Raw genomic sequence first — 25297 nt, 5'->3', positions numbered from 1 at the left:
AGGCTGGCTTACAGACTTGACCACCTTCCTTGGAAGGTTTCCCCTTGAGTGACTGTGCCCCAGCCCCGGTGACTTGCATCTGTGGTTAGCAGGATCCAGTCCTGAATCCCGAACATGCGGCCCTCCAGAAGGTGAAGCAATTGCAGCCACCAGAGGAGTGAAATCCTGGCTCTTGTCAACAGACGTATTCTCTGGTGCATTTGTAGATGGGATCCCGACCACTTGTCCAGGAGATCCAGTTGGAAGGACAGAGCGTGAAACCTCCCGTACTGCAGAGCCTCGTAAGAGGCCACCATCTTCCCCAGAAGGCGAATGCACTGATGAACTGACACCCGGGCTGGCTTCAGGACATCCCGGACCATCGTTTGAATCACCAACGCCTTTTCCTCTGGGAGAAACACCCTTTGCACCTCCGTGTCGAGGATCATTCCCAGAAAGGACAACCTCCTGGTTGGTTCCAATTGTGATTTTGGAAGATTCAGGATCCAACCATGTTCCCTGAGAAGCTGGGTCGAGAGTGTTATGGACCGTAACAGCTTTTCCTTGGACGAGGTTTTCATCAGCAGATCGTCCAGATACAGAATTATGTTCACCCCCTGTCTGCGGAGGAGAATCATAATTTCCGCCATCACATTGGTGAATACCCTCGGTGCCGTGGAGAGCCCGAATGGGAGGGCCTGGAAAGTGACAGTCCAACAATGCGAATCGAAGATAAGCTTGATGCGGCAGCCAAATCGGAATGTGGAGTACGCATCCTTGATATCCAGGGATACTAGGAATTCCCCCCCCCCCCCCCTCCAGACCCGATATCACTGCCCTTAGAGACTCCATTTTGAACTTGAACTCCCTCAGAAAGGGGTTTAGTGTTTTTAAGTTTAGAATGGGCCTGACCGAACTATCCGGTTTCGGTACCACGAAAAGGTTCGAATAGTAACCTTTGTTTGGCATATGAGGAGGTACTGGTACAATAACCTGTGCCTCCACCAACTTCTGGACGGCTTCTTGCAGGACAGAGCTGGCAAGACTGATCTGAAAAATCGGTGAGGAGGAAGATTTTGGAATTCCAGCCTGTACCCCTGGGACACAATCTCTTGCACCCAGGGGTCCAGGCCAGAGGACACCTAGACATGACAGAAATGTCTGAGTCTCGCTCCCACCGGCCCCACCTCCGAGGCATGCAGTCCACTGTGATGCAGAGGACTTTGGTGTACCTGAAGCAGGTTTCTGTTCCTTGGAACCTGAAGCCGCAGGTTTCTTGAACTTGGGCCGACCTCCCCGGAAGAAGGTGTTGGACGGCTTGGACTTTGTGGGCTTGTTAGACCGAAAGGGCTGTAATGTAACTGAAGAAAAGGGTTTCTTCGGAGCAGGTGTAGCTGAGGGAAGAAAGGGTGACTTACCAGCCAGAGCCGTGGAGATCCACGCATCTAACGCTTTCCCAAAGAGAGCCTGACCTGTGTAGGGTAGGGTCTCCACACTTTTCCTGGATTCCGCGTCGGCAGACCACTGGCGCAACCACAGTCCTCGACGAGCTGATACCGAAATGGAGGAAATCCCCGCAGCCATGGAACCCAGGTCTTTCATGGATTCTACCAGAAATCCAGCCGAATCCTGAATGTTACGTAAAAACAATTCAACATCACATTTCTCCATTGTATCCAAGTCCTCAAGTAACGTGCCTGACCACTTTGCTATAGCTTTGGCAATCCAAGCACTGGCAATAGTGAGACGTAGGATCGCCCCAGAAGCCGTGTACATTGATATGAGCGTATTATCAATTTTACGATCAGACGACTCTTTCAAGGCAGTTGATCCTGGAACAGGTAAAACCACCTTTTTTGAGAGTCTGGATACTGACGCGTCAACAATAGGCGGGTTTTCACATTTTTTCCTATCCTCTACTGCAGGGATGGGGAACCTTTGGCCCTCCAGCTGTTGTTGAACTACACATACCAGCATGCCTTGCTACAGTTTTGCTATTTGGCCATGCTAAAACTGTTGCAGGGCATGCTGGGATGTGTAGTTCAACAGCAGCCGGAGGGCCAAAGGTTCCCCACCCCCGCTCTACTGGGAAAGGAAACGCTACCAGAACCCTTTTAGGTATCTGGAATTTTTTATCCGGGTTTTCCCAAGCCTTTTCAAAAATAGCATTTAATTCCTTTGACACAGGGAAGGTTAGCGAGGCTTTCTTATTTTCAGTGAAGTAAGCCTCCTCAACCTGCTCAGGTGTTGTATCAGCAATATTCAACACATCCCTAATAGCCTCTATCATCAACTGCACCCCTTTTGCAAGAGATGCAGCCCCCTGCAACACATCCCCATCACCGTCTGCAGTATCATCCTGCATGATCTGAGCAAGAGCACGTTTATGTGAATATACAGCGGGGAGTCCTGATGTACCAGAACTGGGCCAGACTGCCATAGAGTTCTGTAAAGCCTGAGTTGCAGATTCATTTTGTGCAACCCTATTTGAAATCTGAGAAATCATAGTTTTGATATTGGCTCCCTTGCTGGAATCTGTGCTAAACTAGTGCAATACTGATTACATGGAATGGGATCATCCCGAGAGGACATATCCTCTGCAGCATATGACACAGAGTCCCTGGACATTGCTTAATGGAGACCACAGACATTCCACTCACACACAGGGGAGGGCAGACAGAGTTTCACCCTCAAGAATGGCAAGAGAGACACAGAGATTGGAGCCAACCCACACACAGCGCTTTTAATATAAAGGGAGACCCCCTATCAGCGCTGACTGTGCACCTTAGGTTACACAGTCGTTTTGCAGCCTCCCCCCCCCCCCCCTTCTACAACCCCCTAGCTGTGACTGGCTCCTCCGGGCACATTTTCTAAACTGAGAATGGTAGGAGGGACATAGAGGGAGGAGCCAGCCCACACTCTCGAACTCCTAAAGTGCCAATGGCTCCTGGTGGACCAGACTATACCCCATGGTATTAGTGTGGACGCCAGCATCCTCTAGGACGTAAGAGAAATGGCATGCTGCATCCCAGCAGGTATTATTTCAGCTAGAGGTCCACAATACTTTTCAGTTAACATTTGAGTGCCACATACAAATGCTGCCAACTCAAAATCATCTTATATATTTATATTATTATTTTCCTTCTCTATCTCCAAGCACCTCCATCTACTCATCCAGCCCTATACAGGTTTTTGGGTTTTTTTTCATAATCATTACATATGTATTTAATTATCCAAATACAAATAAAAATTGAGAAATTATACATACAAATGCCTAAAAAAGCAATACAGAGGCTTCATTCAAAAGCATAAACAGAATACACCACACTGTGAAGCTACTGGAATTCAGTGAGAAAACTCCCCCCAAAAAATGTAAAACCCTTAAAACAAAAACCATCCAGAATAGTGTTATATATCGCCTCATTGCTTAACTCACTATTGTTTGGTATTTAATGGCTGGGTAAAAACCTTATTGCTGTCTTAGTGCTCAGTGGTGTCAGTGCTGATTCGCTATGGATTGGAATTTTTGGGGCAGTCACATCATCATGCCTCTGATAGGTGAGCCAAGGGCATGCACATGCCCCTGGCTGTGCATGGCTGTCGGCAGTTTGTCAGTAACAGTCGTGCTGCACCAATGAACTGACTTTGTAATATGGGATCGTAAGTTGTGCAATGACAAGTGGCTGATTGGGCAGTGGGCCATGCCGAATACAGCACGCGTTCAGGATGCCAGCAGTCAGAATACAGACTTCGATCACATTGCTGACCCCCAAATCCCAAATGCCGTCATGCCAATTTTAAGTATGCTGAAGAGAGTTATGCCCGATTTTCACTTTGCGATTTCCACTGAACTCCCCGGAGCCCAACACCATCGATTTTCTTGACATATGGACTATGTGTGCTTATGATTTTGACTTATGTGAGATTTTGGCTTATGTGAGATGTAATTGACATGTGAGATGAACTAGATAGTACACTGATCTAGCAAGGATTGACTTGCCTGCACAGTCTATTCTTGCGATACCAACCTGGCGGGACCGCGCATCAGGATTGAATCGGGATCGCAAGTGGCATAACACCTTGCGATTTGCACTAACATTTCTTGCGATTTTGACTATATAGTCAAAATCAAAATAAAAAAATCTCACCGTGTGTACACACCATTAGGGTTAAGCTGCATGGGGTGGGGTGAGGGGTGCGGGAGAGAGTTAATTAGGTTTAGGCAGCATGTGGTGGGCTAGGATTAGGCTTTCCTGCCTGCCTAGCCAAGCGGCTCTTTCATCACACTGATGCGGTTCCCGCCGCTCCTGACACTCTGCACCTTTTGACCCACAGGCTCTTCCCACCTTGCAGAGCACGAAGCCAGCACTACATCAGGGCCACACTCCCTGCCCTGTCTGACGTCAGTGCCACAAAGAAACGGCACCTGTCTGGCCTCACTGTCCGCCGACTCCTTTGACCAGAGGGGGGACAGATAGAGGGGGGAGGATGCTGAGAGACACAGCGTGAAGTGGAAGCAAGCTGAGAGGTACAGAGTGAAGGGGGAGCAAGCTAAGAGGCACAGAGTGAAGGAGGAGCAGTCTGAGAGGCACAGGGTGAAGGAGGAGCAAGCTGAGAGGCACAGAGTGAGGGGGAGCAGGCTGAGAGGCACAAAGTGAAGGGGGAGCAGGCCGAGAGGCACAGAGTGAAGGGGGAGCAGGCCGAGAGGCACAGAGTGAAGGGGGAGCAAGCTGAGAGGCACAGAGTGAAGGGGGAGCAAGCTAAGAGGCACAGAGTGAAGGAGGAGCAGGCTGAGAGGCACAGGGTGAAGGAGGAGCAAGCTGAGAGGCACAGAGTGAGGGGGAGCAGGCCGAGAGGCACAAAGTGAAGGGGGAGCAGGCCGAGAGGCACAAAGTGAAGGGGGAGCAGGCCGAGAGGCACAGAGTGAATGATGGGATGATGAGAGGTACAGAGTGAAGGGGGGCTGCTGAGAGGCACAGAGTGAAGGGGCAGGATGAAAGATACAGAGGTGGGATGCTGAAATGGCACAGAGTGAAAGGGGAGGCTGGCTTGTTTCAGTGTTTCTCGTCCCCAGTGTAACCAACAATGGAGGTGTGACACATGGTCATGCTCCTACAAACATCATACTGAAAGCGTGCGCACAAAAATGGGGCATGGCCTTGTGCCAGTTAGGCCACGCCCCATGTTTTGTGAATGTGCGATACCAGCTCTTTGACTTAACTACAGATATTTCTGGGCTCTTTGCCTCTGTTTGGTTGGCCACCCCTGGCCTAGCTAAACAGATAGATGGCATCAGTAATTCACGACCCTCCGAGCCTTCACCTTTGTGCTATATTGTTAGATTTGTTTGTTGCAGCTTGTAAAACTGTCTGAAATGCCTGATGCATTTCCTTCTCTGATTAGATATATTTTTTTCAATTATGACTAAGACTAAGAATAACATGTGGCACTTTTGAATGTTCGAGGGTTGCCCAAATGTGTCCCAGGCTGATGGGTATAAGGTTTCATATCACGGTCACAGAAAGATAGCAGATAACAGAGGTATCATTAAATCTGGAGAATTTAACAGAAGTATGTAACCTTAGGAGACAAACTAACAAAGTTGAACTTTGTTACAATGCATAACCGCAACTCTCCTTAACCTTTCAACTACTAAACCCAACTATTTCATAATCTAGCTTAGTCAGTGTTGCTAGTGGGTACATACTACATTAGGCTCACCACGTATTAACCTGCAGAGAAAACATTTAGAATAGAATGGGTTAGTATCGCATGACCGGCGTACAGATGCATACAGATACTAGGATCCTGGCATTGAGATGCCCGGCTGGGCGGGAGGAAGCGCAACGAAGCCCCTTGCAGGCTCGCTTGCCACAGGTTCTATTTCCACTCTCAATTTTCTTAAAAATCTATTAGAGGGTCATATCTTCATGGTCTTGCATGGAAACAATAATGCAGGAGGCTCGACCAAACCTAGGAGCCAGGAAGAAGCCTAGGAGGACGTGCACACAGGGTCAATAAATACCAAAAGTATGAAATAAAATACTTTTTTTTTTTTTTTTAAAGCACATCAAGTATCTGGCTTGGGACTTTAGTGGTCACATACCTTTAATATTTGTGGCACAAACCATGCTCAAGTTTTTAAAATGAAACAAACATGTTCCCAGTCTTCACTTGGTGATCAGAGACGTGATCTGTGAAAAAAGGAACAAAAAATAAAGTATTAAAAGTATTTTAAAAATTTACAAGTGAAATGATAGCACACTATATGATGTGGATAAAGCTGGGTACACACCTAAATGATTGTACGACCAAGTGACACGATGTAACAATATATACACACTATGAGGGTCCAGGATCACATTGCAATATACAAACCTTTAGGGGGAATGTATCGGAGCCCGTCCCTGCGATGTGCTCTACGGGCGGCCGGGGGTCCTGCGCATGCGCGGTAACACGTGATTGCGATGCACTGAGGCTTTCCGGCAGAGGTTTCCCAGGGAACCCTGTCAGTACATGTTCCAGCGATCGCAGGATTGCGGTAGCTGTGGGGAACAATAGGGGTAATTCCAAGTCGATCGCAGCAGGAATTTTGTTAGCAGTTGGGCAAAACCATGTGCACTGCAGGGGGGCAGATATAACATGTGCAGAGAGAGCTAGAGTTGGATGGGGTGTGTTCAAACTGAAATCTAATTTGCAGTGTAAAAATAAAGCAGCCAGTATTTACCCTGCACAGAAACAAAATAACCCACCCAAATCTAACTCTTTCTGCACATGTTATATCTGCTCCCCCTGCAGTGCACATGGTTTTGCCCAACTGCTAACAAAATTCCTGCTGCGATCAACTTGGAATTACCCCCAATATCGGGAACCAATATTGCTACATCGGGCATCATCGCATCTCCCATAGAAACCTATGGGGGTTCGGCTGTGGGTGGAAATGGAGGGATTGCAGCAGGTATCAGAGATACCTGCTGCAGTCCCTCCTTCTTATAAGCAGGTTATACTTAATATTTGTAGCTAACCCCACAAAACGGGGGGGGGGGGGGGGTTACTTGATAAATGGGCTCCTATATATGACAATACAACATGTTGTTACACACTTCATGTAAGAATATCACTTCATCTTTGGACTTTGGAATGGTCTCTTTGGATGTGCAAAACATCCAATGAGATGACGCAATGAATGATGGGTTAGAGCATCAGACTGGTGTACAAAGTATACGATAGTTGTGCAGATCGGGCAAAAAAAAAAAAACATGATTGCATGATACGGTTGGGGTCGCGATGCCGGCTGTCAGATTACTGACTGTAGCATCCCAGCAGTGTGAATCCTGACAGGGAGAAGTCAAGTATACTTACTTCCCCCAATGGACCCCTAACCCTAACTCTTCCTTCCCACAGCCTAACCCTAACCCTCCCCACAATAGATGTTTTAAGGCAAACTTACACATTTCCTGCCCCACTTTTAATACAAAAGTATTTAATAAGACATTTCCACTGGTACAAATTATCATCCCCAAATTCTTTAAAAAAACAAACCTGTCAATAACCTTCAGAAAATACGTAATGAGCTCTTAAAGTGACACTTAATGCAGAAGTCTCGAGGGCTGCTCCATGCAACCATTTGTCTCATAACTCTGACTAGGCCTCCCACCTTATAAAATATTAAATGTAACTGTGCTGTACATAGAACTCTCAGACATTCAGTATGAGCGAAGTCCGTTTTACAGCCATTGGCAAATACACTTTGTAGTAACTATAATAATAATAATACTACCTTGGTGATAGCTAGGATTTTCTTTCGTACCATATAAATTGTAGATCTTATAATACAGACCAGAACTACTGTTATAGAGAAGGTGGCATTATAAAGAATCAACATGTTGTGTAATTATAAACCTGGTTTTAATATTAGAGAGAGAGGTCTAAAATGTAATCCAAAAAGTTGCCTAAGAGGTCACAATAAACCAATGGCTGCTTTCACGATTGGTCATAAGTGCAATAGCGCATGCGGCTCCCGAAGCAGAAATAAAGCGGATGGCATTAGCAATTACTTTAATACATCACAAGGTTGGGCTTTTATTGCAGAATATGTCCCTGGTTGTTTCTAATTATGTTTGCGCAAACCTTAATTAAACCATAATTTGAGGATAACAAAGTCGAACTCAACTTACAAAAATGGCACTTAAAAAAAAAAAAAAAGAAGGACACATGCAACAACAAAAAACAACATATGCTTCTAATAATCTATAGAAATAATTATTGAATACCATATGTCATGAGCAAAAAGGTAATTACTCTATCCCAACTCACCCACCACAATAGGTGCAACTTCGTATTAAACCAAAGATACTGTATAATGATGTATAAGATAGAAATCTATCATACATCATTGCTAAATTGTTTACTTTGTACATATCTACTTACAGAAGATATTATACAGTATAACATTTTACCCTTACCCTGACAGATCAGATAGTATTCCACCACTTTCATGTTTACAGATCCTCCACACCCACTGTCAGTGACGGAGATAAAAATGCTGCACTTAAAGAACCATAAATGAATGCAGACAGGAAATGTGAACATACACAAGAAAGAAGTGAAACCTCTTACAGAAACTAAAGAAGACTACATGGTTACAGGACTTTTTACATCGTCTTGTAATTCCTTCGTAATAAACAACTAAAATTATCCTCCATTAAACTGAAATGTGAAAATACAGAAGAGCAAATTACTTTCATACCAGCAGTTCCTGAGGGCAATGTCTCAGTGTCACCAGGAAGGGGATTAGCATGGTCGCCCCAAGTTCCTCTAAAGGGAGTTTTCTGTCTGTCATTAGCATAAAAAAGGGAAGGACTGATTCGGCACCCTTATGAACAAATCAACAGGAGGTGACAAGAGGTGGGTTTTTTTTGGTTTTTTTTTTAAGTCTTCTAAATCTAAGGAGGTAATTTTAACACTCACCAACAAGTTAGAATTAAAAATAATTATTCTGAGGACTAATTTGTACTTTTTCTGTAAGTGTTTATTTAAACAGAAAGGGGCTGCAAAAGCTTTATTCCTCAACTCATCATATTTTATAGAGGTAGATAGAGTGATTACATATCAAAGTGAAAATATAATTATAAAAATAGAATTCTGAATAGAAGATACATTTTCGTAATATTTGCATGCGCTCAACTCAACTCACTATTTGTGTTAGGCTGGGAACACACTAGGAAAGCTATAGCATTCATTCATTCTAGTGACGAATGAAATATCGGTAATGGATCGATGGGTGTGTACATCCGATATATCTGTGAATGATGTAGGTCACAGACCTATCTGCTCGGCCCTGTAGCACAGCCAATTCGGAAATATCTGAAAGAGTGCCAACCACCCATACACTGGCTGCAGGAACCGCCAACACTGACATCACAACTGGGCAGGCAAATTTAAATGCCTGTCCAGTAGTGATGTCTGGCCCAACATATTGAGCAGCAGATAAGAAATTGAGCAAAACAGTGGTTCCAGAACCACTGGTGTATAGCTTCCCCAATCGTCCTCTTTATCTTTCTAGTGTGTACTCAGTTTAGCATCACAGTTAAATTTAGGAAATTATAATGTTAACATTTCCAGTGATGTTTCCAAAGAAGTAAACAATGCAGACTGTATACCTATTAGTGATGTGCACCGGCAATTTTTCGGGTTTTGTGTTTTGGTTTTGGGTTCGAACGCGTTTTGGCAAAACCTCACCGAAATTTTTTTTTTGGATTCGGGTGTTTTTTTTAAAAAAACCCTAAAAAACAGCTTAAATCATAGAATTTGGGGGTCATTTTTATCCCATAGTATTATTAACCTCAATAACCATAATTTCCAATAATTTTCAGTCTATTCTGAACACCTCACACCTCACAATATTATTTTTAAGTCCTAAAATTTGCACCGAGGTCGCTGGATGACTAAGCTAAGCGACCAAAGTGGCCGACACAAACACCTGGCCCATCTAGGAGTGGCACTGCAGTGTCACGCAGGATGGCCTTCAAAAAAAATACTCCCCAAACAGCACATGACGCAAAGAAAAAAAGAGGCGCAATGAGGTAGCTGTGTGACTAAGATAAGCGACCCAAGTGGCCGACACAAACACCTGGCCCATCTAGGAGTGGCACTGCAGTGTCACGCAGGATGGCCCTTCAAAAAAATACTCCCCAAACAGCACATGACGCAAAGAAAAAAAGAGGCGCAATGAGGTTGTCACAACTGAGGGCTGGTGCTGACCAGGGGGAAGCCTCAGTTGTAGGGGCTGAAGTATATGTGTACCTGGGAGGCAGTACAGGGTTCTTAGACATGCAGGGAACCTTTAGAACAAATGCCCGAAGGCGTGACCAAGACAACGAAGGAAAGTTCAAAGGTTTATTAAACACAGTTCAGAGGAATACTGATGACTTGGTACAGGTAACAGGAATCACAGTTCAGAGAAATACTTGTGATCGATGACGAAACACCGATGGAGACTTGGGATCGATGGCGGAGCACCGATGGAGACTTGGGATCGATGGCGGAGCACCGATGGAGACTTGGGATCGATGGCGGAGCACCGATGGAGACTTGGGATCGATGGCGGAGCACCGATGGAGACTTGGGATCGATGGCGGAGCACCGATGGAGACTTGGGATCGATGGCGGAGCACCGATGGAGACTTGGGATCGATGGCGGAACACCGATGGAGACTTGGGATCGATGGCGGAACACCGATGGAGACTTGGGATCGATGGCGGAACACCGATGGAGACTGGATGTCACAACTGAGGGCCTGAGCTGACGGGAGGCAGCCTCAGTTGTAGGGGCTGAGATGTACCGGAACCTGGGAGGTTGTATCAGACCCCTGGACATGTAAGTAACATGAATAATAACTGCCCGAAGGCGTGACCACGACAACTTGGATAAAAGTCAATGATGTTTATTATGACAACTCCGCAACACAGCAGCAGTAAAAGAAAACGTAAAAGTCAGCAAAGAATAAATACAGTTCCTGGGTACTACAGGATGGCAGGAGCCACAGGGCACTGGTAGTGTGAGATAGTTCTTATGATCTTCTAGATGGAAAGTCCTTACCAGGCCCGACTGTAGCAATGGAGATAACCCAGGATTGTGCCAGCTGGTGTTCCAGGAAAAGCTGGGTTGCTGAAGATAAAACAGCTGCTGTGGATACTGGCTGGAACCAGACTGTTGTTAGCACGGAGTGGATACTGGCTGGAACCAGTTAAATAATAAATGAACTTGGGAGCGATGAAATATGAACTGAAATGTAGAACTTGAGAGCGGAGAAATAATAATACCGGTGGAGAGTGGTAAAGTGTAGAAAGGACACCGGCCCTTTAAGGGAAGCTGTACTCTGCTGGAAGCTGAGCTGGAAGCAGGTAATGTTGTAGCTGGAAACAGATGAATCCACAATGGATTGGAGAGTCAGGCTACACCGCAGGTGGAATGCTGGTGCGGGTCTCTATGGTGGAAGTCTTGAGACAGGAGCTGGAACCTGGAAGACAATCACAGGAGAGAGACAAACAGGAACTAGGTTTGACAACCAAAGCACTGACGCCTTCCTTGCTCAGGCACAGTGTATTTATACCTGCAGCAAGGAAGGGATTGGCTAGGCAATTATGCAGATTAACAATACTGACAACAGATTGGAGGAAATGATCAGCTGACAGAATCCAAGATGGCTGCGCCCATGCAGACACTTGGAGGGAAGTTTGGTTTGTAATCCATGTGGTAATGAAAACAGTAATGGCGGCGCCGGCCACTGGAGACAGGAGACGCCAGGCTGACAAGTGCACATCCAACCACGCGGACACAGCGGAGGCCGCGGCTGACGTAATCGCCACTCTGACACTCTGCATGCAGAAGCTCAGGGACGGCGGCGGAGGCCGCGGGAGACGCCATGCCAGATGTAATAAGGCGTTACTGTGACAGCGTCTCAGAGAGACAGGAGAGGATGCAGGAATGTGAACATTAGGATAACAGATGGGATCCGGTCCTTGAGCGCTGAGCCAGCCTTAGGAGGCATCTGATGGGTAAGAAATGGCGTCCAGATACCCGGATCGTGACACTGGAGATCGATGGTGGAACACCGATGGTTACTGGCAGGACAGAGCACTGCTGGAAGCTGGTGTCGGTAACTGCCAGTCACAGGATGCAATGATGAGACACTGCAGAGTCAGGCTGTACTGCAGAGAAAGTCCATGGGAGGACTGCACACTGGAATCACTGAAGACAATTGAAGCACTGACCCACTTTCCAGCCCAGGAACAAGATATTTATACCAGCTGGGAAACAGGGATTGGCTGGCTGATTAAGCAGAGTCTAGAGTGCAGCTGCTGGGTAATTAGGTAGAAACCAGAGTGCAGCTGATTGGCTGAAAAGTAACATGTGATGAAAACAAACATGGCTGCGCCCATGTTTGAACTTGGAGGGAAAGACTGTTTGTAACTTGCATGTGAGTTTTTACCATGAAGCTGCCAGAATCACAGTGAAGAGATTTGAGACAATGAGATGCAGCGTGCTGCATGCAGACAGTGCAGATGGAATCCAGGCTTGAAACACTGGGACAGTCTCAGGAGGCATTTGGAAGGTAAATACTGATAAGGAATTACCTGGATCGTGACAGCACCCCCTCCTTTAGGAGTGGCCCCAGGACACTTCTTATAAATTCTTTACCTGAACAAACGGAAGAATCTAGATTGAATCCTGATGAACTTGAACTGGCTGGAACCAGAGAAGACTGTACTGGACCTATGGACGAGACCAGATTGAGTCCAGACAAACTTGAACCGGCTGAGACCGGCGGAGACTTTGGGCCAACGGACAGGACAGGATTGAGTTTGGAGACCGTTGAATCAGCTGGAACTGAAAGAGTCAGAATCTGGTTAGAACCGGAATGAGTGGTATCTGAGTGTTCAGTTAGACCATCCTGGACCTGGTCCATGTTGGATGCCAACAGGGTGGTGCTCTCTGAAGATGGCAAACAGGAGTTCAAAACTGCATCTGTAGCACAAAAATTTCCATCTGGGAACTTGGCTCTGGATACTTCCCTTGGGGCTGAAACTTTGGTGACCCCTCCTGGGGTTGACGAATCAGACACCTCTCTCAGGGTTGTTTTCTCCAGCACCCCTTCCCTGGGGTTGACAGATCAGGAACTCCTTTTTGAGAAGACTCATATGCCCCTACTAGAGCTTGAACATTGGATACCCCTTCTTGGGCTGTAGACACAGACGCCCCTTCTTGGGCTGTAGACACAGACGCCCCTTCTTGGGCTGTAGACACAGACGCCCCTCCTTGGGCTGAGTAAAGAGCATCATCATTCCAGGAAAGTTCGGATGCTAGGATCTGGTACTGTACCAGATATTTACCGACTGTTCGTGTCCCCTGACGTAGCCGGAGGATATCAGAGGAGGCAGAGGTCACACGACCTGGTTCATCAAAGATGCGCCTGAAGGTTGCCACGAAGTCTGCATATGAAGAGAGCAGGGCATCAGACTTCTCCCATAGAGGTGATACCCAATCGAGGGCGGAGCCACAGAGGAGGGAGATGATGTAAGCAACCTTGGTGCGGTCAGTTGGGAAACTGCCAGGCTGTAACTCAAAATATATCTCGCACTGATTTAGGAAACCCCGACAGGCTTTTGGGGAACCATCAAACTTGGCAGGTGTCGGTAAATGGAGACAAGGAGCAGAAACAGGAATGGTGGGTGGGGATACCACCAAAGGTACTGCAGTCGGCACACTGGATGCCCCTGAACCACGGAGGGTTACTTGTATTCCATCCAGCCGAGAGGAGAGGTCCTGGAGACAGCGGATCACATGGCCCTGTGCAGTCTCCTGACGTTCAAGGCAGGCTGCAAGTTCTTGCATCGGCCTGGTCGCTTGGACCTGGTCTCCGGCCGGATCCATGAGGTCAGTGCTTACTGTCACAACTGAGGGCTGGTGCTGACCAGGGGGAAGCCTCAGTTGTAGGGGCTGAAGTATATGTGTACCTGGGAGGCAGTACAGGGTTCTTAGACATGCAGGGAACCTTTAGAACAAATGCCCGAAGGCGTGACCAAGACAACGAAGGAAAGTTCAAAGGTTTATTAAACACAGTTCAGAGGAATACTGATGACTTGGTACAGGTAACAGGAATCACAGTTCAGAGAAATACTTGTGATCGATGACGGAACACCGATGGTGACTTGGGATCGATGGCGGAGCACCGATGGAGACTTGGGATCGATGGCGGAGCACCGATGGAGACTTGGGATCGATGGCGGAGCACCGATGGAGACTTGGGATCGATGGCGGAGCACCGATGGAGACTTGGGATCGATGGCGGAACACCGATGGAGACTTGGGATCGATGGCGGAACACCGATGGAGACTTGGGATCGATGGCGGAACACCGATGGAGACTTGGGATCGATGGCGGAACACCGATGGAGACTTGGGATCGATGGCGGAACACCGATGGAGACTTGGGATCGATGGCGGAACACCGATGGAGACTGGAGATCGATGGTGGAACACCGATGGTTACTGGCAGGACAGAGCACTGCTGGAAGCTGGTGTCGGTAACTGCCAGTCACAGGATGCAATGATGAGACACTGCAGAATCAGGCTGTACTGCAGAGAAAGTCCATGGGAGGACTGCACACTGGAATCACTGAAGACAATTGAAGCACTGACCCACTTTCCAGCCCAGGAACAAGATATTGATACCAGCTGGGAAACAGGGATTGGCTGGCTGATTAAGCAGAGTCTAGAGTGCAGCTGCTGGGTAATTAGGTAGAAACCAGAGTGCAGCTGATTGGCTGAAAAGTAACATGTGATGAAAACAAACATGGCTGCGCCCATGTTTGAACTTGGAGGGAAAGACTGTTTGTAACTTGCATGTGAGTTTTAACCATGAAGCTGCCAGAATCACAGTGAAGAGAATTGAGACAATGAGATGCAGCGTGCTGCATGCAGACAGTGCAGATGGAATCCAGGCTTGGAACACTGGGACAGTCTCAGGAGGCATTTGGAAGGTAAATACTGATAAGGAATTACCTGGATCGTGACAGCGGTAGCTGTGTGACTAAGCTAAGTGACCCTAGTGGCCGACACAAACACCTGGCCCATCGGGAGTGGCACTGCAGTGTCACGCAGGATGGCCCTTCAAAAAAATAATCCCCAAACAGCACATGATACAAAGAAAAATGAAAGAAAAAAGAGGTGCAAGATGGAATTGTCCTTGGGCCCTCCCACCCACCCTTATGTTGTATAAACAGGACATGCACTTTAACGAACCCATCATTTCAGCGACAGGGTCTGCCACACGACTGTGACTGAAATGACTGGTTGGTATGGGCCCCCACCAAAAAAGAAGCAATCAATCTCTCCTTGCACAAACTGGCTCTACGGAGGCAAGAGGTCCACCTCATCATCATCGTCCGATTCATCACCCCTTTCACTGTGTACATCCCCCTCCTCACAGATTATTAATTCGTCCCCACTGGAATCCACCATCTCAGGTCCCAGTGTACTTTCTGGAGGCAATTGCTGCTGGTGAATGTCTCCACGGAGGAATTGATTATAATTCATTTTAATGAACATCATCTTCTCCACATTTTCTGGAAGTAACCTCGTACGCCGATTGCTGACAAGGTGAGCGGCGGCACTAAACACTCTTTCAGAGTACACACTGGAGGGAGGGCAACTTAGGTAGAATAAAGCCAGTTTCTGCAAGGGCCTCCAAATTGCCTCTTTTTCCTGCCAGTATACGTACGGACTGTCTGACGTGCCTACTTGGATGCGGTCACTCATATAATCCTCCACCATTCTTTCAATGGTGACAGAATCATATGCAGTGACAGTAGACGACAGGTCAGTAATCGTTGGCAGGTCCTTCAGTCCGGACCAGATGTCAGCACTCGCTCCAGACTGCCCTGCATTACCGCCAGCGGGTGGGCTCGGAATTCTTAGCCTTTTCCTCGCACCCCCAGTTGCGGGAGAATGTGAAGGAGGAGATGGTGACGGGTCACGTTCCGCTTGACTTGACAATTTTCTCACCAGCAGGTCTTTGAACCTCTGCAGACTTGTGTCTGCCGGAAAGAGAGATACAACGTAGGTTTTAAATCTAGGATCGAGCATGGTGGCCAAAATGTAGTGCTCTGATTTCAACAGATTGACCACCCGTGAATCCTGGTTAAGCGAATGAAGGGCTCCATCCACAAGTCCCACATGCCTAGCGGAATCGCTCTGTTTTAGCTCCTCCTTCAATGCCTCCAGCTTCTTCTGCAAAAGCCTGATGAGGGGAATGACCTGACTCAGGCTGGCAGTGTCTGAACTGACTTCACGTGTGGCAAGTTCAAAAGGTTGCAGAACCTTGCACAACGTTGAAATCATTCTCCACTGCGCTTGAGACAGGTGCATTCCACCTCCTTTGCCTATATCGTGGGCAGATGTATAGGCTTGAATGGCCTTTTGCTGCTCCTCCATCCTCTGAAGCATATAGAGGGTTGAATTCCACCTCGTTACCACCTCTTGCTTCAGATGATGGCAGGGCAGGTTCAGGTGTTTTTGGTGGTGTTCCAGTCTTCTGTACGCGGTGCCTGTACGCCGAAAGTGGCCCGCAATTCTGGCCACCGACAGCATCTCTTGCACGCCCCTGTCGTTTTTTAAATAATTCTACACCACCAAATTCAAGGTATGTGCAAAACATGGGACGTGCTGGAATTTGCCCAGATGTAATGCACGCACAATATTGCTGGCGTTGTCCGATGCCACAAATCCCCACGAGAGTCCAATTGGGGAAAGCCATTCTGCGATGATCTTCTTCAGTTGCCGTAAGAGGTTGTCAGCTGTGTGCGTACTCTGGAAAGCGGTGATACAAAGCGTAGCCTGCCTAGGAACGAGTTGGCGTTTGCGAGATGCTGCTACTGGTGCCGCAGCTGCTGTTCTTGCAGCGGGAGGCAATACATCTACCCAGTGGGCTGTCACAGTCATGTAGTCCTGAGTCTGCCCTGCTCCACTTGTCCACATGTCCGTGGTTAAGTGGACATTGGGTACAACTGCATTTTTTAGGACACTGGTGAGTCTTTTTCTGACGTCCGTGTACATTCTCGGTATCGCCTGCCTAGAGAAATGGAACCTAGATGGTATTTGGTACCGGGGACACAGTACCTCAATCAAGTCTATAGTTGGCTCTGAAGTAACGATGGATACCGGAACCACGTTTCTCACCGCCCAGGCTGCCAAGGCCTCAGTTATCCGCTTTGCAGCAGGATGACTGCTGTGATATTTCATCTTCCTCGCAAAGGACTGTTGGACAGTCAATTGCTTACTGGAAGTAGTACAAGTGGTCTTCCGACTTCCCCTCTGGGATGACCATCGACTCCCAGCAGCGCCAGCAGCAGTAGGCGTTACACGCAAGGATGCATCGGAGGAATCCCAGGCAGGAGAGGACTCGTCAGACTTGCCAGTGACATGGCCTGCAGGACTATTGGCTTTCCTGGGTAAGGAGGAAATTGACACTGAGGGAGTTAGTGGTGTGGTTTGCGTGAGCTTGGTTACAAGAGGAAGGGATTTACTGGTCAGTGGACTGCTTCCGCTGTCGCCCAAAGTTTTTGAACTGGTCACTGACTTATGATGAATGCGCTGCAGGTGACGTATAAGGGAGGATGTTCCGAGGTGGTTAACGTCCTTACCCCTACTTATTACAGCTTGACAAAGGCAACACACGGCTCGACACTTGTTGTCCGCATTTGTGTTGAAATAATTCCACACCGAAGAGCTGATTTTTTTTTTGTATTTTGACCAGGCATGTCAATGACCATATTCCTCCCACGGACAACAGGTGTCTCCCCGGGTGCCTGACTTAAACAAACCACCTCACCATCAGAATCCTCCTTGTCAATTTCCTCCCCAGCGCCAGCAACACCCATATCCTCATCCTGGTGTACTTCAACACTGACATCTTCAATTTGACTATCAGGAACTGGACTGCGGGTGCTCCTTCCAGCACTTGCAGAGGGCATGCAAATGGTGGAAGGCGCAAGCTCTTCCCGTCCAGTGTTGGGAAGGTCAGGCATCGCAACCGACACAATTGGACTCTCCTTGGGGATTTGTGATTTCGAAGAACGCACAGTTCTTTGCTGTGCTTTTGCCAGCTTCAGTCTTTTCATTTTTCTAGCGAGAGGCTGAGTGCTTCCATCCTCATGTGAAGCTGAACCACTAGCCATGAACATAGGCCAGGGCCTCAGCCGTTCCTTGCCACTCCGTGTCGTAAATGGCATATTGGCAAGTTTACGCTTCTCCTCAGACGCTTTTAATTTTGATTTTTGGGTCATTTTTTTACTGATCTTTTGTGTTTTGGATTTTACATGCTCTGTACTATGACATTGGGCATCGGCCTTGGCAGACGACGTTGATGGCATTTCATCGTCTCGGCCATGACTAGTGGCAGCAGCTTCAGCACGAGGTGGAAGTGGATCTTGATCTTTCCCTATTTTTTTAACCTCCACATTTTTGTTCTCCATATTTTAATGCGCACAACTAAAAAGACACCACAGGTATACAATGTACATGGATGGATATACTACTAGTATACTTTATGTATGACGACGAGTGACGACACAGAGGTAGGTACAGCAGTGGACTACCTTACTGCTATATACAGTATAATGGACCTGGTGGACACTGTCAGCAGACTGCGTTTATAGTATAAAGAAAAAAAGACACCACAGGAGTGTTTTTCAGGCAGACAAACGTATACTGGTGGTCACTGTCAGCAAAACTCTGCACTGTACTCCTGCTATAGCTGCTCCCCAGTCTCCCCCACAATTAAGCAGTGTGAGCACTCAGCACAGTCAGATATATCATGCAGCACACTAAGGCTGAGCACAGATATGGTATGGAGCGTTTTTTTTCAGGCAGAGAACAGATAAAAAAAACTAGCAAAACTCTGCACTGGGTATCAGTACTAAATGCCGCCGGACGGAATCCCGGCGGTCGAAATACCGACGCCGGAATCCCGACCACACAATCCCGACAGGGGTGGCGAGCGGAACGCAGCCCCTTGCGGGCTCGCTTCGCTCGCCACGCTCGGCACACTATTATATTCTCCCTCTATGGGTGTCGTGGACACCCACGGAGGGAGAATATGTCGGGATTGTGGCGGTTGGGATTCCGGCGTCGGTATTTCGACCGCCGGGATTCCGGCCGGCGGCATATTGACTGCATCCCCTGCACTGTACTCCTCCTGTCCTAACAGCTGCTCCCCAATCCTCCCCACAATAAGCTAAGCAGTAGCAATCAATCAGATCAACTAACGCTAAGGCTCTATAACTAAACGGAGAGGACGCCAGCCACGTCCTCTCCCTATCAATCTCAATGCACGTGTGAAAATGGCGGCGACGCGCGGCTGCTTATATAGAATCCGAATCTCGCGAGAATCTGACAGCGGGATGACGACGTTCGGGCGCGCTCGGGTTAGCCGAGCAAGGCGGGAAGGTTCTAACCTGCCTCGGACCCGTGTAAAAAAGGTGAAGTTCGGGGGGGTTCGGTTTCCGAGAAACCGAACCCGCTCATCACTAATACCTATGCTTGTTTTTCTGACCACCTTATGCAAAGAGTTTGGTCTAAGCATAGGCTGCCCTCTTAATAAGGGGAAAAAACGTATTGATTTCATTAAGGACCTCTGACTTCTAGATATTAAAGCATATATATTTTTTTTATTTTATTTTTTGCACTTTTATAACTGGGAAATGCATATCAACATACATGATAAATATATGCAGCTAACAGCACCTTTATTTTATCACAAAATCCTAAAATTATGGCTAAAACAGCACACCCCAAACAATACCATTTTTTTTTATGAAGGTGGTCACAATTGTCAGGTAAAAAAAAGGTGTGCTGCATTATGTATGTTGACTAGGCTTGGATGGAACATAGTTAAAAGATTCTTATCTTCTGGAATGTTGTGAGCTCGCAAAATATATAAAAGAACTACTGCATACAATAGGTGCAATACCTATAGCCTGCAGCAGAATGGATGACAAAAACAACATTTGTAGCTACGCTATAGCAAAGTTATGAATATAGGCCCTCATTCCGAGTTGTTCGCTCGGTATTTTTCATCGCATCGCAATGAAAATCCGCTTAGTACGCATGCGCAATGTTCGCACTGCGACAAGTAACTTTGCTATGAAGAAAGTAATTTTACTCACGGCTTTTTCATCGCTCCGGCGATCGTAATGTGATTGACAGGAAATGGGTGTTACTGGGCGGAAACACGGCGTTTTAGGGGCGTGTGGCTGAAAACGCTACCGTTTCCGGAAAAAACGCAGGAGTGGCCGGAGAAATGGGGGAGTGGTTGGGCGAACGCTGGGTGTGTTTGTGACGTCAACCAGGAACGACAAGCACTGAACTGATCGCACAGGCAGAGTAAGTCTGAAGCTACTCCAAAACTGCTACGAGGTTTGTGATCGCAATATTGCGATTACTTCGGTCGCACTTTTAAGAAGCTAAGATACACTCCCAGTAGGCGGCGGCTTAGCGTGTGTAACTCTGCTACATTCGCATTGCGACCGATCAACTCGGAATGAGGGCCATAGGGAAAGAATCCTGGTGAAAAACATAAAAACACTTATGACAACATAAGTTTATTCAGATACCAGGGATTTAACGATGGTCAGCTTTTGAAGATCCTTGCTCTTACAGTATGAGTTTAAAATACCGCCCGTTGGGATGCTGGTGGTTGCAAAATCCCGACAGGGATACAATGCCACTGCCGAAATACCGACGAGGTAGGCGAATCTCCCTCTGTGGGTGTCCACAACACCCATAGAGGGAAAATAGATCCTGTGGCGAGCGAATCGAGCCACCGTGCCCACAGTATGGTGAGTGCAGTGGGCCCGCAAGGAGCCTCGATGCCCTCGCCCGCTGCAGGCATTCTAGCAGACAAGATGCCGCTGTCAGTATAGAGACAGCCGGCATCCCATACCAATCCCTCCACTATTAGATCTTACATTAATGACATTACTGAATTTCTGTAAAAAAAAATTGGACTTGTATCACACATGTATCACATGCCACTTGATACCCTTCGATATGCACAGTCTATACATTTCTTGAACACAAAATTGTTTTTGGCTCTGGTGAGTACTATTTTGCACTGCAATGATTCAAAAAGTAAATTTTACATGCATCTATGTGGTACCGCTATGGGTGCCAATGTCACGCCTTATATAACAATGCCTAATAAAGGGAAAGGAGACCTGAAACAGCACTTTCTATTTTCAGAAAGAAAAATCTAAGTAACCTTTAAACATGCATCAGTGTGCCAAAGCCTCTCTGCTTTCTATATCATTGGCTATGTGAATGCAGCTGCCATGGTAACCACACAGCACTGGAAAACCTGCAGAATTGTCAGATATTAATAGTCTTAAATCCTGTTGCATGCGACCCGCAGGAGTGTGCAATCGGCCATACACACTCAGTAATATGCACAATTTATCGTTCCGATGCAGCAAATTGTGCTAATAATTGCCGTAGTGTGTACCTGGCCTTACATAAAGATTTTTGTTTTAATACCAAATTACACATTTTCTATTAGGTTTGAATAAAATTACAAAAGAAGCTTCTCAAAGCATTAGTTGTAGCAGTTGTAGCAAGCGCAGCATTCCAGCAGCTTCTGAGCTGCACCTAGCCTCCATCTGCACAAGGAATGGACACCATACTAATGAGTACGGCATCTATTCATACTTTACCCCGGCACCGCTACTGTCTGCATAGCAGGATGCTGTGGTTGGGAAGTACAGGCTGTCCCACTGCCGTTCTACATGTTTACACTGCACTTCAAAATGGGTGCTACTTGTGTTCAACCCTGGTAGCTTCCAAGGTTGGATTGCCTGGTCACAGGACGCAGGTTATTTTTTTTTTGGAGCAGTTTACACAGAGGCCCAACCAGAGTCAACCCGGCAATAACCTTCGACTTGGTTAATAAATAAAATAAATAAAATTTCCAAACTTTAAAACAAATGGTAAAACAAAGACTAGGGGGGTATACTACGTATAGTGCAGAGATGTTGTCCATAGCAACCAATAAGGTTTTAGCTATTATCTTCTAAAAGGCGCTAAATAAATGATAAGTAAAATATTATTGGTTGCAATGGGCAACATCTCCACTTCTATAAACCCACACTTTAGCAAATATACCCCCAGGAGAGGACAGGTTGTTGTTGTTTTTTTGTTTTTGTTTTTTTGGAATGATGAAACTTGAAAACTGGACCTAATTCAGAGTAATGCCAAATGTTTTTGCAGCTGAAATTTAGTATGCAGTGGCTGTGTAAAAATATGCAAATGTGGCAGCTGGTGGTGTGATGCCCCAATGTATACTTATACCATGTACCCACTGCAGCTGCAAATGCCTACAGCCATCAGTATGCAGAAAAAATAGGATTTTAATTACATACCAGTAAATGATTTTCTCGTAGTGCGTAGAGGATGCTGGGGTCCGCATTAGTACCATGGGGTATAGATGGGTCCCTTGGGAGCGATGGGCACTTTAAGAGTTTAATAGTGTGGGCTGGCTCCTCCCTCTATGCCCCTCTTAACAGACTCAGTCTAGAAACTGTGCCCGAGGAGACGGACATACTTCGAGAGAGGGAAATATACAGATAGTGGTGAGATTCAAACCAGCTCACATATAACAAGGCAAACCAAGCTAACTAGCTTGAACAATTCAGCAACCGCTGAACAACAGTACTTAACCAAGTAACAATGCAGTACTTAACCAAGTAACAAGGTAGTACCGCACCAAGTAACAACTGCAGGAGAGCGAAGCGCTGGGCGGGCGCCCAGCATCCACTATGGACTACGAGAAAAGGATTTACCGGTTGGTAATTAAAATCCTATTTTCTCTTACGTCCTAGAGGATGCTGGGGTCCACATTAGTACCATGGGGATGTACCAAAGCTCCCAGTACGGGAGGGAGAGCACGGAGGCTCCTGCAGAACAGATTGACCAAACTTTACATCCTCAGAGGCCAAAGTATCGAACTTGTAGAACTTAGCAAACATGTTCGACCCTGACCAAGTTGCTGTTCGGCAAAGTTGTAAAGCCGAGACACGCCGGGCAGCCGCCCAGGAAGAACCCACTTTACGAGTTGAGTGGGCCTTAACAGATTTTGGACACGGCAAGCCTGCCACAGAATAAGCATGCTGGATAGTGAACCTGAACCAGCGAGAAATCGTCTGCTTAGAAGCAGTACACCCAATCTTGTTGGGATCATAAAGGACAAACCGAGAGTCTGACTTCCTGTGACGTGAAGACCTCTTCACATTAATCTTCAAAGCTCTCACATCATCCAAGGATTTTGAGGTAATTGAGGAGTCAGTCGCCACTGGAACCACAATAGGTTGGTTGATATGAAAAGCCGACAGAAGCTTTGGAAGAAACTGTAGACACGTCCTGAGCTCAGCTCTATCTTCATGGAAAATCAAGTAGGGGCTCTTGCAGGACAATGCCCCCAGTTCAGACACACGCCTAGCCGAAGCTAATGCCAACAGTGTGACCACTTTCCAAGTGAGAATCTTGACCTCAACCTCCTGTAGAGGCTCGAACCAATCCGACTGGAGGAACTGCAACACCACGTTAAGATCCCAAGGTGCCGTAGGAGGCACAAAAGGAGGCTGGAAAACACCCCTTTCAAGAAAGTCTGAACCTCAGGGAGGGAAGCCAATTGTTTCTGGAAGAAAATGGACAAGGCCGAAATCTGGACTTTTATGGAGCCAAAACATAGGCCCACATTCACACCTGCTTGCAGGAAAAGGAGAAACCGCCCTAGTTGAAACTTCACCGTAGGAAACTTCTTGGATTCACACCAAGACACATACTTTTTCCAAATGTGATGGTAATTTTTAGACATTACTCCTTTCCTAGCCTGTATCAGGGTAGGAATAACTTTCCGAGCTAAGATCTGGCGTTCAACCTCCATGCCGTCAAACGTAGCAATGGTAAGTCTTGATAAGTGAACGGCCCCTGTTGCAGAAGGTCCTCTCGAAGAGGAAGAGGCCTCGGATCATCCAGCAGTAACTCCAGAAGATCCGCATACCAATCCCGTCTTGGCCAGTCCGGAGCAATGAGGATCACCTGAACTCTTGTTCTTTTTATAAGTTTTAGAATCCTTGGGATGAGTGGAAGAGGAGGAAACGCATACATCGACTGGAAGATCCACAGAGATATCAGTGCATCCACCGCCACTGCTTGTGGGTCTCTCGACCTGGAACAGTACCTGTGAAGCTTCTTGTTGAGGCAGCATACCATCATCGCTATTTGAGGTATGCCCCAAAGACTTGTCACCTCTGCGAACACCTCGGAGTGGAGTCCCCACTCACCTGGATGGAGGTCATGTCTGCTGAGGAAGTCCGCTTCCCAGTTGTCAACTCCCAGAATGAAGATTGCTGATAACGCTATCGCATACTTTTCTGCCCAGAGGAGAATCTTTGTGACCTCTGCCAATGCAGCTCTGCTATTCGTTCCACCCTGTCGGTTTATGTAAGCCACAGTCATTACATTGTCCGACTGCACCTGAATGGCCTGATTTTTTTAGAAGATGTGCCGCTTGTAGAAGACCGCTGTACACGGCTCTCAGTTCCAGAATGTTTATCGGAAGGATGGATTCCAGACTTGACCACCTTACTTGGAAGGTTTCCCCCTGGGTGACTGCTCCCCAACCTCTGAGACTTGCATCCGTGGTCAGACGGATCCAATTCTGAATCCCGAACTTGCATCCCTCGAGAAGGTGATGCATTTGCAGCCACCATAGGAGCAAAATCCTTGTCCCCCTGCATTATCTGGGCAAGAGCACGCTTTTGTGGGCATATACTAGGGGATTCTGATGAGGTAGTGGGAGTAGACAGGGCCGTTTCTAGCCAATTTGGCTCCCAGTGCGAGATTTAAAAATGTGCCCAGCCCCCTCCCCCCATTAACATAAAAAAAATGCCCCCCCCCATAGATATAAAAAGAAAAAGCAAGCTCCTGGCAAGGAGGCGTGGCTTCATTAAAACGGGTATGGTCTCATCTGAAAATACTACCTTACACCCCAGTTTTTGACCTTGCACCAACAGATCACGGCCACCACAGGGGAAACAAAAAATACATATACACATATATATATATAGAGAGAGTTTTTTTAAGGTCAGTGCGCTTAGTCTCACGTCCAAATATTCTCCTGAGGAAGCCCTGGAGGCGAAACGCGTTGAGACTGACCTAACTACTGCCTACACCAATCAGCTAAGATTTTCTGATTTGTTT

The 25297-nt window shown here is 47.0% G+C and overlaps 1 protein-coding gene across 4 annotated transcripts in view; it reads right to left on the bottom strand.

Moving 5' to 3' along the window:
• Positions 1–25297, bottom strand: part of TAOK3 (TAO kinase 3) — a 498025-nt gene that overhangs the window by 357420 nt on the left and 115308 nt on the right. For 2 of the 4 annotated variants that reach the window (XM_063964317.1, XM_063964318.1), the window contains exon 2: positions 6086–6173. The gene's annotated coding sequence lies outside the window, so the exon portion shown is untranslated. Of the gene's footprint in view, positions 1–3415; positions 3586–6085; positions 6174–25297 lie in introns of those variants that run through there. The other 2 variants (XM_063964319.1, XM_063964320.1) reach the window with 2 other exon arrangements.

This window comes from Pseudophryne corroboree, chromosome 1 (genome assembly GCF_028390025.1).
Source record: "Pseudophryne corroboree isolate aPseCor3 chromosome 1, aPseCor3.hap2, whole genome shotgun sequence".
NCBI lineage: Eukaryota > Metazoa > Chordata > Amphibia > Anura > Myobatrachidae > Pseudophryne > Pseudophryne corroboree.
This window is presented reverse-complemented; position numbering and strand designations above follow the sequence as displayed.